Here is an 18,902-nt window from a genome sequence, read left to right as displayed (position 1 = left end):
TGTTCCACCCTCAGCAGTGTCTCCTTGATGTGACTTCTCAGTGCTACAAGCTATCAGATTAAAAGTCTGGATAAAGTTGTTTGGTGCTTGGCGTGAAATGAATTTACAGATAAAAGTATTTGAAGCATTCTGAACAGAGTAGCTTCCAAAGCTCTGGTGGCACTACAAAAGCTCACTAGATACCAACAAAGTGGGCAAAGTACAGAAATGTGCATTAACGCTGCTTCCTCCTGGACTTGGTAGAACAGGATCATTTATAACCCACTCCATTCAGTAACCCTCACTTGGTACAATAGTATGTACATTACTTACATCAAATGTGTTGTCAAGATCAATTGTTAATTTAAAGAAATGTAAGGCAGGTACATGAAATTATTCAGGAAGATTGTTTTGCTTTTAATAAAATGCATTAAACAGCACTATTACATGGAGAATAAATGGATCATTAAATAAGGTAAGGTGGTACTGTAGTAGGGTTGCAAAATTCCAGGAATTTTTAAGAGGAAACTTTCCATGGGAGTTTTGGGGAATTTTGAGTTTTTTTGCACACTGAAGGTTTTTGTCTCTGACCTTTATATTATCTTTGTCATCAAAATAGACATACTGTTCCATACAAATAAAAACAGGCTTTCAAAACTTCATTAGGTTATAATTTTGAACTTTATTGAACCCCCACAAAAAAGACCCATTAAAATAAAATAAAAAGAGCGTCAGCTTATTTAGCCTGTAATTTGTCCTTATTTTGTCCCTTTGCGTCTTCTACTCCTCATTGCTCCTCCTGATTCTCTGACTCTGAGGTGTCCATTTCCTCCTCTGTGTCAGTGTCTAGCTGTGTGGTGGACACTTCTGTATCTGGCTCAATAAGTTGTAGGTTCGCCCGGATAGCCACCAGTTTCTCCACTCTCTTATTAGTCAGCCTGTTGCGCATCTTTGTATGCGTATTCCCAAAAAGTGACTAGTTTCGTTCAGAGGCCGCTGATGAAGGTGGGATTTGGAGTATCACCGATGCAATGGGTGACAGGGCCTCAGATGCACAAAGTCCCTTCCACCAGGTATGTGCACTGATATGCTTGCATGATTCCCATATCCCGTCCCTGTCTTGTTTTGCACACTGTACAAAAATAATAAATTGCAGGACAACGGAGTATTACAGTTTAAACTCTTTTAATGAAGCATCAGGTCTGTAAGCTTTCTCAAGCAATACAGCACCTTGTGGACAAGATGGAGTCAGCACCCCTGGGTCTTCTAAACAATAGCAGTCCTTACAGTTGCCTGCAGGCCAATGACAACTCAGCATGTGATCACATGTGAATATAATGGGTATTCCTTACAGATGCCTGCGGGCCAATGATAATTCAATATGCAAATGTTACATCCCCTTTTAAAAGAAAAATGTTCTGCATTACTTTTAAACCTTCTACCTAATGTTCTCGGTAGCATAAACATAGAAGTAAACTCAGCATTTAACTAGCGCTGAAAACATCTCAACGTTTCAATAACGATGTACAGTTATTTTTTAGGGCAGCGATCCGCCTACACCCTTTGACAGTTCACCAGTCAAGGATAACTCTAGGCTTGACCTCTTGTCCCGACCTTGTGTGGTATGAAACTGAGCATGCTCCTGAATCAGTCAACGATTCTGGTTCAGGTTTAGGTTCAGTTAAGTATGATGTGTTTTGTGTATTGCTCTGTTCATCACACTCTGTTGAACTGATCCTCTCGTCGGAATGACGGTGTTGTTCCTTGGTATTCAGGAGGTGCCTGCGATTGCGGCGGTACACCTGTCCTTCTGGGGTGCGGACGTGATACGATCGCTCAGTGTCAGCTGGCTGGATGACGATTGCTGGCTTCCAGTAGTCATGCTCCTGGATTCTGATGGATTCTCCATTGTGCAGCAGCGGCAGTAGTCTAGCTGACCTGTCATAGTATATCTTTTGGTGTTGCTGTCTCTGTACACGTTTTGCATGCACTTGCTTGCAGCTGACGACCTGCCAGTGCCTGTCTGGGATACGGTGAGGTATCATGGGCTCTTTGACATTTGATGGGCGGTGTTCTAGACAAATGGAACATTTTCCAACAATGTCCTCGATGTGCTTGCACATTCCGGGCCAAAACATAATGTCACGTGCTCTTTGTTTGCATTTTTCCATGCCCATATGTCCAGCATGAATTTTTGTCAACATTTCTTTGAGACTAGTAGGAATGATGATTTTCTCCCCTTTGAAGACGATTCCGTTGATTTGTGACAGTTCGTCTCTGTGGTTCCAGAATTCAGATATGCTCTGAGGGCATTTCCTCAGGCCATCCTTCATGTATGACTTTGCTCAGCAGTGTGAGTTGTGCATCTTTCTCTGTTCCTGCTCGGATCTCCTTCAGTTTTGAGTCACTCACAGGTAAGCTGTTGCACACCATGTGCACCTGCACATCCATGCCTTCACTGAGGCTACTGTCCTGGTAGCTAAGAGATTTTCTGGAGAGTGTGTCTGCGACAGGAATACCTTTGCCTGGACGGTGAATGATTGTGAAGTCGTACTTCTGTAGCTGAAGGATCATTCTCTGTAGCCTTGGTGGGGCTGCGGCTAGTGGTTTCCTCATGATTGACTTGAGGGGCTTGTGGCCGGATTCCACAATGACTTGTCGGCCATAGACGTACTGGTGGAAACGTTTACATCCAAACAGAATTGCATACAGCTCTTTCTCGATTTGAGCATAGTTGATTTCACTGTCTGAGAGAGATCTGGAAGCGTAGCCGATGGGCTTTCCTTCTTGCAGTAATACTGCGCCTCGTCCGTACTTTGACGCGTCCACTTGTAGTCTGAGCTCTTTGTTGGGGTCGAAATAGGCAAGAAGTAGTCCTGGTTCTCTGGTGATTAGGTCTTTCATTTTCTGAAATGCTGTGTCATGTTTGTCCCACAGGAACTCATTGGATTGTTTGAGCAACTGACGCATGGATGCGTTGATTTCGGAGAGGCTCGGGGCAAACTTGGCTAAGTAGTTAACCATGCCTATTACTGTCTCTAGCTCTGCGCGGTTCTTCGGCGGCTCCATCTTCTTGATGGCGGAGATTTTCTCTGGATCCGACTTAATGCCATCAGTTGAGAGGCGATGCCCGAAATAACTGATCTCGGCGGATCCGATTATGCTTTTCTCGGGGTTGAGCCGGATACCTTTCTCCAGTGATCTTTGTAGCATCGCACGGAGGTTCCTGTCATGTTCCTCTCTATTCCTGCCGTAGATGAGGATGTCGTCTACGATTGCGACTACTCCGTCGAGGCCTTCATACGTTTCGTCGATCTTCCGCTGGAATTCATCCTGAGCTGAGATAAGACCAAATGGTAAACGCAGAAATCGGTAGCGTCCAAATGGTGTGTTGAACGTTGTTGGCTTAGATGACTCTTCCGTGAGCTTGATATTCTAGTATCCTGATCATGCGTCCATTACACTGAAGTAACGTGCTCCTACTAGCTTGGGTGTGATGTCATTTAGCGTTGGTAGAGGGTAGTGAGGGTGTTTGATAGCCTTGTTCAAATCTCTGGGGTCGAGACAGACTCTGAGCTTGCCTGTACGTGGTTTCTCAACCACTACTAACGCGTTGACCCACTCTGTCGGTTCTGTTTCCCGGACGATGATTTCTGCATTCTCCATGCTCTGCAGCTCCTCCTTCAGGCGACTACGTAGAGCAAGGGGTATCCTTCTCGGTGGGCAAACCACAGGGGTTGCTGCTGGGTCAATAGTGCATTCACCTGGGAATAGTCTGATTCCTTTGAAAACGTCAGCAAACTCCTCCATGACTGTCTGCTTCTCAACTGGTGCTGTCAATGATAGCACTAGCTTGATGAGGTCCATGTCTAAACATGCCTTTAGACCTAGCACTGGAGGTGCTTGAGTGTCAATAATGTAAAAGTCCAGCATCATGTCGCTTTCTTTGTACTTGCATTTCATCACGCATGTGCCTTTTACATTGAGCTGCTCACCCCCATAGCCGGTCAGTCTGCGTGAGGTGGGCTGTAGCTCACACTCCTCCTTCAAGCTGTGATACTCAGAGGAATTACATTAACCTGAGATCCAGTGTCGAGTTTAAACTTAAGCTCTTTGCCCTGTTTTCCTATCTCAACATCGGCAAAAGCTTGCTCAGTCTCTGAAATCTGTTTTTTCTGTGACACAGAATCAATAAACAGTTCCTCTGCATTTGGCTCTCTATCTGGCATTTGGCTGTCACGCACTGTGTACTGCTTTTCCGAAAACAGTCTTGCAAACTTTAGCAAAGTGGTTCCGTTTACCACATTTAGTACATTGCCTTCCTTTGGCAGGGCAGTACTCCTTTTCTCCATGGCAGTTGTTTCCACAATATCCACAGTTTTTGAAGCGTTTTATGTCTGTGTCGCCCATTTTTAGAACTCTCGCTGTTCTTTCTGTTCTGAAACACGCTCTCTGGGCAGTGTTCTTTGGTGTGTGTCTATTAACTGCGTGCACTGTCTGTTCACTCGAGCTGTTCGTGGTGCCGGTTATGGTTTTCAACTGTGCTTGGGCTATCTCGTGCGATCTAGCTATGTCCATAGCTTTGTCCAGCGTCGGTCCGGACCCAACATTCAGAAGTTTCTCTCTCACTTTAGCTGAATGTATTCCAAACACGATGCGGTCTCTGACCATCTCCTCTTTATCTGCATATATACACAGTCTTTTACCAGCAGTTTTAACTCAGTCACGAACTGTTCAAATGACTCACTAGCTCCTTGTACTTTCTCCTGAAATTTGTACCGAGCGAATATCGTATTTGTCTTGGGCATCACATATGATTCAAAACGGTCAAAATAACTTTTCAGTACCTTTGCTTCATCTGCGGTGAATCCACAGGAGTAGGTAGCTGCATCTTTCCTCCTCCCCTTTGCTTTTCAGTGGACCCGAAAACATCAACTCCACGTGTTGCTTGAACTTGCTCCATTCTCTAGGTAAGTTCAAAGATTCCCAATTCATTCGGGGTAAGGGAGCTCCAACGATGTCCATTTCAAATCCCTGTTCTGACACCATGTCTTGTTTTGCACACTTTGTACAAAAATAATAAATTGCAGGACAATGGAGTATTACAGTTTAAACTCTTTTAATGAAGCATCAGGTCTGTAAGCTTTCTCAATCAATACAGCACCGTGGACAAGATGAAGTCAGGACCTCTGGGTCTTCTAAACAATAGCAGTCCTTACAGATGCCTGCAGGCCAATGACAACTCAGCATGTGATCACATGTGAATATAATAGGTATTCCTTACAGGTGCCTGCGGGCCAATGATAATTCAATATGCAAATGTTACAGTCCCCATTCCAAAGACCTTGCTTGGTAGAGAACTTTGCCAGACTTCCCAGAACTTTGCTTACGTCCAGATTGAGGTGGCGTGAGAGGGTAGAAATCACACTAAGCGCTGTTGATCTGTTCTCCAGAAAGTATTGGTCTCCCAATATGCTTTGGGTCCAGCATGTATGCTGCAGCATGAATCAGCTTGACACAAAATTCTTGACACGTCTGTATGAATTGAACAAATTGCCTTCTCCTCTGCTTTGAGCAGCAGGGATGTGGGTAGGGCAATGCTGATTTGTTCTTTTAAATCAGCAAAAAGCCTGAGAACATCTGACAAGACAGTGTCATCTCCTTCAATCTGAGCAATTGCAGATGCTACCGGTGAGAGTAGTTTGAGGCTGCTAACCACTCTCTCCCAAAACACATCATCCAGCAGGATTTTATTCATGGTGGTTTCCATATCCCCAGACTGGGATATTGCCATTTCTTGCAGCGACTCCTTACCCTCCAGAAGGCTGTTGTACATTATGACAACGTCACCCCATCTAGTATTGCTGGGCAGCTTCAGTGTGGTGTTCTTGTTCTTTGTCGTTTGCGTCGAGTTGTAGGTTGCTGCAACTACCTGTTTTCCCCTGACATACTTAACAACTTGCTTGGCTCTCTTGTACAGTGTTTGCATGGTTCTCAAACCTATGATGTCCTTGAGCAGGTTGAGCCCATGAGCTGCGCACCCAATAGATGTAATATGAGGGTAGGCCTCCTCCACTTGAGCCCAAGCAGCCTTCATATTCGCAGCATTGTCAGTAACTACTGCAAAGACCTTTTGTGATCCAAGATTGTTGATGACCGCTTTCAGCTCATCAGCAATGTATGTGTCTGTTGTCCTTCGTGTCTGTGCTCTTGGAAGAACACTGGGAGAGGAGTGGAGATGATTTAGTTTATGATGCCCTCCCCTCGTACATTTGACCACCCATCTGAGATAACTCCTACACAGTCTGCCATCTCTATCGTTTCTTTGAGCTTTCCTTGGACTCTTATACTCAGCCTCCAGCAAATAAGTAGACAAAGCATGTCTGGTGGGAGGACATAGAAACATAGAAGATAGGAGCAGGAGCAGGCCATTCGGCCCCTCGAGCCTGCTCCGCCATTCAATGCGATCATGGCTGATCATCCAATTTCAGTACCCTGTCCCTGCTTTCTCCCCATATCCCTTGATCCCTTTAGCCTTAAATATATCCAACTCCTTCTTGAATATATTTAATGAATTGGCCTCTACTGCCTTCTGTCGTAGAGAATTCCACAGGTTCACCACTCTCTGGGTGAAGAAATTCCTCCTCATCTCTGTCCTAAATGGCTTACCCCTTATCCTTAGACTGTGACCCCTGGTTCTGGACTCCCCGGCCATCGGGAACATTCTTCCTGCATCTAGTCTGTCTAGCCCTGTTAGAATTTTATAAGTTTCAATGAGATCCCCTCTCATTCTTCTAAACTCCAGCGAGTACAAGCCCAATCGACCCAATCTCTCCTCATACGTCATTCCTGCCATCCCAGGTATCAGCCTGGTGAATCTTCGCTGCACTCCTTCCATGGCAAGAACATCCTTCCTGAAGATAAGGCGACCAAAACTGCACACAATACTCGAGGTGTGGTCTCCCCAAGGCTCTGTACAACTGCAGCAAGACATCCTTGTTTCTGTACTCAAACCCTCTCGCTACAAAGGCCAACATACCATTTGCCTTCTTAACCGCCTGCTGCACCTGCATGCTTACCTTCAGCGACTGGTACACAAGGACGCCCAGGTCTCGTTGCACCTCCCCTTCTCCCAAGCTATTGCCATTCAGATAATAATCTGCAGCCTTGTTTTTGACACCAAAGTGGATAACCTCGCATTTATCCACATTATATTGCATCTGCCATGCTTCTGCCCAATCACCCAACCTGTCCAAATCATACTGGAGTTTCTCTGCATCCTCCTCACAGCACACACGCCCACCCAGCTTTGTGTCGTCTGCAAACTTGGAGATATTACATCTAGTTCCCTTGTCCAGATCATTAATATATATTGTGAATAGCTGGGGTCCAAGGACCGATCCCTGCGGTACCCCACTAGTCACTGCCTGCCACTCGGAAAAAGACCCGTTTATTCCAACTCTTTGCTTCCTGTCTGCCAACCAGTTCTCTATCCAAGTCAGTACCTTGCCCCCAATCCCATGTGCCTTAACTTTACATGCTAATCTCTTATGCGGGACCTTATCGAAAGCCTTTTGAAAGTCCAAATACACCACATCCACTGGTTCTTATCTATTTTACCAGTTACATCCTCAAAAAGTATGCAGGGTGAGTAACATTGAAAAATCTCTTCCAGTACACATTGGCGGTGAGCTTGTCTCATACAGCTCGAGCAAGGCACTCATCTGCATTCTTCTGGCTATGTTTATCCATTGTATCAAAGAACCTTCCAAGTGGGCCAGGAGTTGCTGATGATGAGGAGCCTGATGCTGAATGAGAACCATCATCATCTTGAATGGAAGCAGAGGAACTCTGGGCTGACTGCTGTGAGCTTTGAGTGAAGTTGTTGCATTTGGATAAATGCTGCTGCATCTTTGTGGCATTCTTTACATATGGCTTTGTACAGTGTTTGCACATGTATGCAGTCTTTCCATCTTTAATGCCTGGGGTAAAATGCTTTCACACATCCGACGGTAAACGTGGCATTGTTCTATGCAGAGAAATAAAGGGCATTTGTCTCTGTGTCGAACTGCAGTCGATCAGCACGATTGCAACAGGGTGAGTAAATTTTTCCTGATGCTCTGTGATGGAAGCATGACCTGTGCACGCACGACGCTACATCACCAATAGAGGGAGCTAATCGCTCATCCAACCATTCTGGACACATTTGTTCACAGTCACACACAAAACTTGTAATTATTAAAACAAGCCAAGTAAGAAGATAAACATATATTGATTAAGAAATTCCTTAATAATTAAGATTCCATCTCTCTTAGTAATTTTAAGAGAGGACCTGTGAAAAGAAATGAAAGAAATACAAAAAAAAACAATATTATGCTAGCATGTGCTTTTTTGGGCAAAATTCCCAAGCTAAACTTCCTGTGGAAAATTTCTGGAAATTTACTGGAAACTTCCCCCCACTTCGCAACCCTAGGTGGTAGTAGGTGGCGCATCACTGGTATGCTCCCATAGCTGCATTTCCACATCTATCTCCATCTGTTGCCAACCTGACATTGGAGCTGCCTCACTCTTCCCCTCTCACTGCTGCCCTGCTTTGTGTGAACTCTGCTGTAAATTCCAGCAGGTTCATCACTACTTTCTGTCGCATCTTGCTAGGCTTTCCTTGTGTGGTTTCAGCAGATTGACCTTGCCGATTGCGAGCCCGGCACTAGGCAGCCAGCCAAAAAGTTCACTCTCGAACTCCACATTTCCAGTGCTTGGCACCTGACCAGGGTAGTCCCATCATCCAGTTGGCATGACATTTGACTGATCCTCGCAAGCATCCAGGACAGCAACTTGATTCACTTTTCCTGTTGTTCCATCTGCCTCAAATAGATACCACTGCCTGTGCTCCCCAGGATACTATTCCACCACCGCTCTTGTGCCTGTCTGTTCCATTCTCCAGTCTCTGACCTTGTCAACGCTTCTATTCACCGCTCCATTCCCACTCAGACCTCACTGTCCTTGGCCTCTTGCATTGTTCCACGGAAGCTCAGCGTAAGCTTGAGGAACAGCACCTCATCTTTCGATTAGGCACTTTACAGCCCCCTGGACTCAACATAGAGTTCAACAATTTCAGATCATAACCTCGGCCCCTATCATATATATATTTTTTATCCACACTTTTTGTTTGTGCCTTTTTTCTTCCCTCCCACATGGCAGCTGTCTTTCATTCTGCCAGCGCAATTCACACTCCATCTAGAACCATCCTTTGTTTCTTAACCTGTGCCATTACCATCTCCTCGAGCCTTGAATATCTCTTAATGCCTGTTTACTTCTCCTGCCTTCCATCCTATCACAGACCTTCCCTTTTGTTCTTTCATCCCCTCCCCCATTTTCCAGCCCCTAAACTTGTTTTAAAATCTGTTTCATTTCCTGCTTTTTTCCAGTTCTGACGAAAGGTCATCGACCTGAAACATTAACTGTTTCTCTCTCCACGGATGCTGCCTGGCCTGCTGAGTTTTTCCAGCGTTTTCTGTTATTTCAGATTTCCAGCATCCGCAGTATTTTGCTATTGCTTCTATTCCTTTGCTGTGTCCTGCTCCAATTGCCTGTTTCTCCACTTTCAGCTGCACTTTTATGCCTGTTTCCTATTCTAACGTGTGCTTGGTTGTGATTAAGTCCAGTCAAACCCTAGCCACGGAAAGAAACTGATGCTCGAAGGGAGTGAGTAAACTTTGAGCACAACCCTGATATTGATTCGCAGCAAAGAATGAAAGGTGCCAAATCTGAGTCATGACTGTGGAAAAAGTACTATCCCAAACCCTGCAAGAGTTGAGAGATATCCCACAGGAACAAAGCAGTACAAATCAGAGCAGCAACAACTTGTATTTATATAGAGTCTTTAACATAGTAAAACATCCCAAGGCCCTGCACAGGAGTATTATAAGACCAATTGTGAACCAGTCAGCTAACTGATGTCTCATACCACCATGTGCCTGACACTCTGAGGGGTTCTGTCTACCAGGCAGTCCCAGATCATCACTGTCTCCTATATCCCTGGCAGTTCTTAATCACTGATCAAAAAGCAGCTTCAGTCCACTACACAGACTGGCTACCTCATGGCCTTGACCCACCTCCTCCCAGACAGCCTCAGACTGCAATCACAAGAACAGCCTTGAAGCTCTCGTCATCAACCATCAAATAAATCCTTCTTCATCGCATCAACTTGATCAGCAGCCCTTAAGACATGCCTTAAATGGCTCCCACCCTGGATTGGAGTTCACCTACCCATCACCATCCTTGGCTTTAATGTCTCTAACCTCCTTTACAACCTTTTCTTCTCCAATGCCTCCCTTCTGATTTCTCACCCCCCCCCCCCCCCCAACCCCCCTCCGGCCTCTGTGTGTCCTCCGGTAGTGGACCACTCCGCATTGCCATACAGAAAGCTCATTACTATGTGAGCAGTGAGCTGGGTCTTTCCGGCTGTGACCTCATTGCAGATGACTCTTGATGTCCTGTGCCTTGCAGAAACTTGGCTCTTGGATGGCAACTTCTTCACCCCTCAACAAAGCCGCCCTATTTGGCGCTTCGTTTTATCACAATTCTCGCTATTTTTGCTTTTCTCTCTACTTGTCAGGCATCTTTTTCTGTTTCGGGTATCTTGTCCTCTTTTATCCCTTCAGCCTTGCCTTTTTAAGGTTTTTGTTGTCTCCTGCCTTCCAAAGACCCCCAGATTTCCTTGCCAAGATCTTTGTCTCCTTTTTTTCCCCATTGGCCTCGGAACCGAATGAGTGATAATATGATGAGGATGATTTGTCTAATATAATAATTCACTATTTTTCCATGTGTAGCGACAGTTCCATAAAATACTTGGAGACGTCAAAACTGAGCCAGATTGGCAGTACAAAAGAAAAGCAGTATCCTAATGATGTCACCAGAACTGATCTTTAATCTGCATGTCAGGTTCTGTTTAAAAATTAAAATTTTCTTCTAACTTTTATTTTAATTTCTTAATATGTACAAGAAATGGGAAATGATCTGTAATTCCACTCGTGAAGCTGACTGTAAATCACGAGTGATGGTGTCGCAAGAGTTTTCAGATCATCCCACTTGTGGCATATAAATTGTCTTTTAATCCCCGGTCAGTGCAGATGGATATTTATATAAACTTGGGAAGGGAAGGGAGAGGGGAGAGGTGGGAAAGGAAATCCAAGCCTGTTATTTATACATTTGACTTACTCAAAGTGAACACTCAGTTTTTCATTTTTTCATTTACTCAATGTAGGAAAAAGCTGAAAATAAGCAAACCCCATCATTTTCATCTTTATTACTAAAATAACATACAGATATGCTTCCAATTCAGTGCGTATATAGCTTTAATTTATGCAGCTTGTTCTAGGTGCAGTGAAAACAGATGTGCAACCTAATTAAATGACAAAACTTTCAAAGCTGCAGATCTATTAGCAACCTCTTAAATGTGCCAACCGAGTGATTTGCTACTAATTGTCATATCTCCAGCTCATTGATCTGTCATTTGCTTTCTGAAATTCTAACTATAGCTCTGAGCATTTTATTTTGTCAGAATGCATTGTGAATTAATAGAAGGAAAATTCTTCCATTTCAATTGCCCTTTCAGAATATTTCACATACCACATATAAGACAGCCAATTGAAGCAGGCATATTGGGGTGAATTTCTGGGCGGATGGTTTCCTGATTGTCAGCTGTAGCTTTGGTGAAAGAGTGTGTAAACCCCAGATATGCTGTTTTTCTGTGGCTCTTCCACTGGAGCTACAGCAGCCGGGTGGGAGGACCTCAAATTCACCTCCATGAACTCTCGCATTTGACTTCTCACTTGCAATTGTGGGGCGAAATGCTAAGAATTATACGCTGTGATTATTTCCACAGTGTTCTGGTCCCTCTGCTCGCGACCTTTAGATAAAGGCGGATGTGAAACTTTTGCACTCTTCTCAGTACTAACGAAGTTAAGAAATGTTAATGAGTTCCGGCTCCTGTTGTGCAAGTCTAATTTTGTGAGTGTGTGAGGAATGCTGTGAATTGGGGGAAAGTTATGGAGAAGGATACAGTTGCAAGTTTACTTAAACTTGTTTGGTAAGTTTTCAAATCTGTTTGGTGTGTACTGAAGTAGATAAAAATGATTACATTTGAAAATAAATTCAAAAATTTGAAAACACCACATAGCCATAGGACACATGGGATTCTTGGCCATTGTCAGTATGGAGAATGGTTGCGGCAGAGTGTAGTGATGCTATATTTAACTGACTTGTTGCAATCTTCATGGTACAGTAGTGTGAGGCTTTACTCCCTTTGTTGGGGAATGGTTGTACCAAATTGTCAGAAGTTTCTTCCAAATTGACCTTGAGTTGATAAGCTATACAGAGGCCTCATTCCAGATCTAATTAAATTTCTACAAAAATGGGCACTATTGTCACAGCCAGAACAACAACAAGCAGCATTGGTATAGAGCTTTTAATGCAGAAAAAATGCCCCAAAGCACTTCAGAGGTCTAAGGGAAAAAATGGACAGAGTCAAAGGAGACATTGGGAGCGGTGACCAAAAGCTTGGTCAAAGAGCTGTGTTTAAACAGAATCTTATGGCAGGAAGGAGAAGAATTCAGGAAGGGAATTCCAGAAAATGGGGCTTAGGTGGCAAATGGCTTGGCTGCCAATGGTGGGTGAAGGAAGGCAGGATACAGAAGAATCTGAGGAATGGAGAGTTCAGGGGAGTGGGAGTTGTAGGACTGGAAGAGTTTATAGAGATAGGGAAGGGTGAGGATATGAAGGGATTTAAACACTAGGATGAGAATTTTTACTTGAGGCATTGGGGAACGTGGAGCTAATGACCTTTAAAACCTGGAGCTAATGGCAGAGGTCACCTTTGTAAGTCCCATTCCTGATTTCTCAATGCAACTCATTCATCTGAATTTGGTTGCACAATGGATGCCAAGATGTTCTCTTGTATTTGCAGTGGTGGTCAACTTTAGTTTCAGCAGGAGCTATAGGGAACAGATATCATGTCACTGTTTGGTAGCCTTTTATCATGCTTCTCTAACATTCACAGATAATCTGATTTTTGTTTTAATCCTGAATGAAGGAAAAAAAGATGATCATTAAATTCAGGATAATGTTTGCCACTTGTCAACTTGAACAGAATCCTGGGTTCGGTTGAACCTGGATGGCCAATTCTTGGCATCTGGTGCACCTTCTCATTGCTCATGTGTGAAGTTGGCAAAACAAAATGTTTTCATCTAACTTGGTTCCATTTTCCCTATTTTATGACCATGCTTGGGGTGAGGGGTGGGGAAGAGAAGCAGAACCCATGGATCTTCCAGGATTCTTTTCAGGTCCTATACTTATGAATTTAGTTGATGGAATGACATTGTAGTTCTGACTGCGGGAGCAGTTTGTATAGTATATTCATGAGCATTTGAGCCTTGCATAAGTGTTAAATTAGACAAGGTCATACCAATTCAGTTTTCTCTCCTCTCCAAACCAAAGCTGGGTTGTTATTCGAAACAAAAACAGAAAATGCTGGAAACACATAATGGGTCAGATCGCATCTGTGGGGAGAATAGACGAGTTGACATATTGGACATCTCCATCAAATAATGGCCAGAAGCATTGAGACATTAAAGAACTAGCTGAGGAAGTGAGAGGTCTGGGGAAATATGATAAAATGTGAGTGGTGAAAAACCTGGGGGGTCAGGTATGAAATTAAAATGGGCTTGAAAATGGTCATTTAGTCGAAGTCTGAAATTGCTGAAGTCACTGTTTAGACCAGACGGTTGCAGGGTGCCGAGGAGAATGATGATCTATTCTTGAAGCTTGTCGTGAGCTTTTGGAACTGTATAAGGCCAATGATGAAGAGATGGAATGGCAGGGGGGAGTTATAATAGTAAGCAACTGGTAGTTCAGAGTCGCACTTCTGAACAAAACAGGTGTCTCGCAAAACTGTCACCAAATCTGCATTGGCTTGGATATTCATATGCCTTTATTGAAATAACAAATGCTGTCTTTTAGGTGTGGTTAGTATTCCCCTGGTGGCAATCCTAACTTTTAATCTGAAACGTAAGTCATTTCTGATATTTCAAAGATCCAGTTTAGGTATTACCAAACAACACCTTAAGAAAAATCTTTGTCTTTCTCTCATGCACTTTTTTTTTCTCTGCATACTCCTCTCACGTGCTCTGTCTTGCACACTCTCATTCACACAAGCATGGTCTCCCTTTCTCTCTTTACCCCTCCAAAATTTCCATGGCTAATGTAATTAATGTGTACATGTTAGTTTTAAGTTTGGAACTGGCAAAAGGAATGAACTTTGCTTTTTGGGTTTCCCAGTACCTCCACTAATGCTGCATGAATGATAACAGTTCCTTTCGGCACAGGGTGAAAAACATTTGAGAATGTTTTCCCTCGGCTGCCTGAAAAGCTGCTGGAGAATCTGGATGGAGTGAAAGCCAGTTTTTGATCTCCGAGCTGAAATAGGTATTCAGGATCCTTCAAAAGAGGAATGAGAATATGAATTAAAGTGCTTCAAGCTGCTAAATGTTCACAAAGGTGTGAGAAATGCATTAAAAGCATATTGACCCTGAAATTATTTTAGATCCTAAACCTGGTTTTAATTTAATTATGAAGGAAAAATCAAGTTGGAGGCATTTTATCTTGGGTTTAAAAATATGAACTAAAAGCAAAACAGTAAAATTGCTTGTTTTTATTTACAGGAGAATGAAATTACACTTTCCCACCATTTTAAATTTCCATCAGATAAATTTTTTAGTAGACCTTTCCAAAATTAAATAAAAACTACCTACATAAAAGTGAAGTTTCAGTTTCAGTAATTTTGATTTCAAGCAAATATAATGGAAGTATTATTGCATGGAAGGAAACGTTTACATTTAAGTTAAATATGTGCTTGGTTCAAATATAGAATTCAAACGACCAATCCTATTTTTATTCAGTTCTGTTGTCTAGAATTTCTGGTCAAAGAAGTGTATCACTGGTGTGTTTTTATACAGTCCCAGTGTTTTAATGCTGGAACATAAAAACTGACTGTAAAAGCTTCTATCGATATGTGAAGAGAAAAAGATTGGTGAAGTCAAGCGTAGGTCCCTTGCAGTCAGAATCAGGGGAATTTATAATGGGGAACAAAGAAATGCCAAACCAATTAAATACATACTTTGGTTCGGTCTTCACAAAGGAGGACACAAATAACCTCCCAGAGATGTCGGGGAACATAGGGTCTAATGAGAGGGAGGAATTGAATTAAATCAGTATTTGTAGGGAAAAGGTGTTGGGAAAATTGATGGGATTGAAGGCCGATAAATCCCCAGGGCCTGATAATCTACATCCTAGGGTACTTAAGGAAGTGGCCCTGGAGATAGTAGATGCATTGCTGGTCATCTTCCAAAATTCTATAGACTCTGGAACAGTTCCCATGGATTGGAGGGTAGCTAATGTTACCCCACTATTTAAAACAGGTGGTAGAGAGAAAATGGGGAATTATAGACCGGTAAGCCTGGCATCGGTAGTGGGGAAAATGCTAGAGTCCATTATAAAAGATGTAATAGGAGAGCACTTGGAAAACAGTGACAGGATCGGACAAAGTCAACATGGATTTACAAAAGGTAAATCGTGCTTGACTAAGCTACTGGAATTTTTTGAGGATGTAACTGGTGAAATAGATAAGGGAGAACCAGTGGATGTGATGTATTTGGACTTTCAGAAGGCTTTCGATAAGGTCCTGCATAAGAGATTAGCGTGCAAAGTTAAAGCACATGGGATTGGGGGTAAGGTACTGACTTGGATAGCGAACTGGTTGGCAGACAGGAAGCAAAGAGTTGGAATAAACGGGTCTTTTTCCAAGTGGCAGGCAGTGACTAGTGGGATACTGCAGGGATCGGTGCTAGGACCCCAGCTATTCACAATATATATAAATGATCTAGACGAGGGAGCTAGATGTAATATCTCCAAGTTTGCAGACGACACAAAGCTGGGTGGGCGTGTGTGCTGTGAGGAAGATGCAGAGAAACTCCAGTATGATTTGGACAGGTTGGGTGATTGGGCAGATGCAGTATAATGTGGATATATGCGAGGTTATCCACTTTGGTGGCAAAAACAGGAAGACAGATTATTATCTGAATGGCAATAGATTGGGAAAAGGGGAAGTGCAACGAGACCTGGGTGTCCTTGTGCAGCAGCCGCTGAAGGTAAGCATGCAGGTGCAGCAGGCGGTTAAGAAGCGAGAGGATTCGGGTACAGGAGCAAGGATGTCTTGCTGCAGTTGTACAGAGCCTTGGTGAGACCACACCTTGAGTATTGTGTGCAGTTTTGGTCGCCTTATCTGAGGAAGGATGTTCTTGCCATGGAGAGAGTGCAGCGAAGATTCACCAGACTGATACCTGGGATGGCAGGAATGACCTATGAGGAGAGATTGGGTTGATTAGGCTTATATTCGCTAGAGTTTAGAAGAATGAGAGGGGATCTCATTGAAACTTATAAAAATCTAACAGGACTAGACAGACTAGATGCAGGAAGGATGTTCCCGATGGCAGGGGAGTCCAGAACCAGGGGGTCACAGTCTAAAGATAAGGGGTAAGCCATTTAGGACAGAAATGAGGAGGAATTTCTTCACCTAGGGAGTGGTGAACCTGTGGAATTCTCTACCACAGAAGGAAGTTGAGGCCAATTCATTAAATATATTCAAGAAGGAGTTAGATATATTTCTTAAGGCTAAAGGGATATGGGGAGAAAGCAGGGACAGGGTACTGAATTTGGATGATCAGCCATGATCTCATTAAATGGCGGAACAGGCTCGAGGGGCCGAATGGCCTACTCCTGCTCCTATCTTCTATATTTCTATGTTGCAGCAAGGTATCTCCGCCCCCCCCCCCCCCCATTCACCCCCAATGGCGGCATAAAAATTCAAAGATTAACATTGCAAGACCTGAACGGTACACAAATTTAGACAAAAGTTTTTTTTAAGTTTAAGTTACTCCTTTATGAACATACAAAATTGACAGGCAGGAAAAGGCCAGGTGGTACATTAACCCTGCCCCACACCAAACCATCATGACTAAATAGTTTTTCCCTCCCACCTACCCCTCCAGCCTTTTAATCTACGTGGAGAGGCAAAAAAAAGAGAAAAAACCCAGGGGCATGAAGGGGAAAAATACTCTGGAAAATTCCTCTCCGACCCCAGAGACGATCGACACCAGTCCAGGAGATCTCATGGACCCAGTATTATCACTTACCTTCTATAGGATGCGATCTCTGCCCTAGTCAGGAACCGGCCCAACTCCCCCTTGAAGTCATGTAGAGAGTCAGCACCCTCCACACCAGCTGACAATGTATATGAGGCTGTCATATTTCTGCGGAAAAGAAGAACCGCCTAACATTCAGATAGAATAATTTTTACAGCTGGATCTGAAATGCTAGAAAATTATTTTTCACCTAAAATATTTGTTAATACTTGTGCTTCGCTGCCACTCGATTCTGAAATATAAACCTTAAGCTTAAAGTTCATCTGTCATTACTTAGCTCGCCTACTTAGTCTGTTCAGATCACCATGGATGTTATCAGTATTTAATATTCTTGTCACTTAATTATTTGGTTGGCACCATCAGCAATTCTTGTGCAACTGGAAATATCTTCTTTCAGTTCATTATGAATAGTGTGAGCAGCTGGGGGATTCAGAACAGATCCCTGGAGAATCTCACTAGTCATTCTCGCCCAAATTAGGCCTTTAGTGGCTTGTTTTAAAAGTCTAGATCATATCTATTTTAAGGCTATGTTTTACAACTGGTAAATCATGGGGAAAAATGCTGCAGCATGGATCTCTTCCATCATTGACACAACATTTTAGAGTGTCACTGTGCTGTGGCTTAGAATGATGAGGTGTGTTCTTATCTCTGCATCCTATATGTCTGATTTCAGCTATGCCACAAAGAATAGTTAGTAAACATTGCCATGCATCCCCACAGGTAGAGAGGGTGAGTAATACACAGGCCACTCAAGCACCCCCCCCCCCCCCAAACACCGTGTTTAGTCTTGGAGAGGCATTGTCAGAGGCCCGGGAGCATCATTTCCACCTAGTTGTGGATAAGATGTGATTTTAACAGACCAAGAAAAGTAGGGGACAGTGGAGAAAATTTACCCACAGAAATAATAAACATTTATTCTACTAATCTATATATATAAAGCGGCTCTTCTGTCTGTCCCGATGTCTGTCTGTCCGCCTGGTCTCTATACGTTTGGAAGTTAAAGAGCGTACCGACGCGCGCGTCGCCTCAAAAGAAAGCTTGCGATTCCGGACCGGTCATAGGCGTATTTACGTTTCGGCCGGACAAAAATCCCGCCCGCGGTATCCCAAAAACGTTCAGCGTTCCGCTCATTAGCATCTCATTAGCGACCGTGTGACGTCGAGGTCTTCCTACAGTTGAGTGTCGAGTGACTCGACGATTGACCAATCCTACGCTTCGGTGACCTGACCGGTCGACCAATCGGTGCGTGTGTGGGCGGGCCTTATCCTTCTGAACTGAGGTGAGTGGCCGCCATCTTGATTTTCCACGATTTTTTCCCCCACACTTTCTGTGTGTTAGGGAACTAAGGTAAATATTTCAATTATGTGTTAGGCAATTAATTAACAATTTATTTGAGTTTTATATTGTGTTTAGCAACCCCCCCCCTCCTCCTCACCCTCGCGCAGGGGGGACTCGGGGCCTGAAGCTGAGAGAATTTCTCTCTCTCTCTCTCTCTCTCTCTCTCTCTTTCTTCCCTCTCTCTCTCTCCTTCTCCTCTTCCCTCTCTCTCCTCCTCTTCCCTCTCTCCTCTCCTCTTCCCTCTCTCTCCTTCTCCTCTTCCCTCTCTCTCTCTCTCTACTTCCCCCTCTCAGGTGTCGCGGACGGAGCGCGGGCGCGCCGCCCGAA

At 43.7% G+C, this 18,902-nt stretch overlaps 1 protein-coding gene across 1 annotated transcript in view; it reads left to right on the top strand.

The window, feature by feature from the left end:
* The window catches only part of adgra3 (adhesion G protein-coupled receptor A3), a 230,053-nt gene that overhangs the window by 102,266 nt on the left and 108,885 nt on the right, over positions 1-18,902 (top strand). The gene's annotated exons all lie outside the window — the stretch shown is intronic.

This window comes from Somniosus microcephalus, chromosome 2, assembly GCF_052327205.1.
Source record: "Somniosus microcephalus isolate GS21.2 chromosome 2, FLI_Smic_1.0, whole genome shotgun sequence".
Lineage (NCBI taxonomy): Eukaryota > Metazoa > Chordata > Chondrichthyes > Squaliformes > Somniosidae > Somniosus > Somniosus microcephalus.
This window is presented reverse-complemented; position numbering and strand designations above follow the sequence as displayed.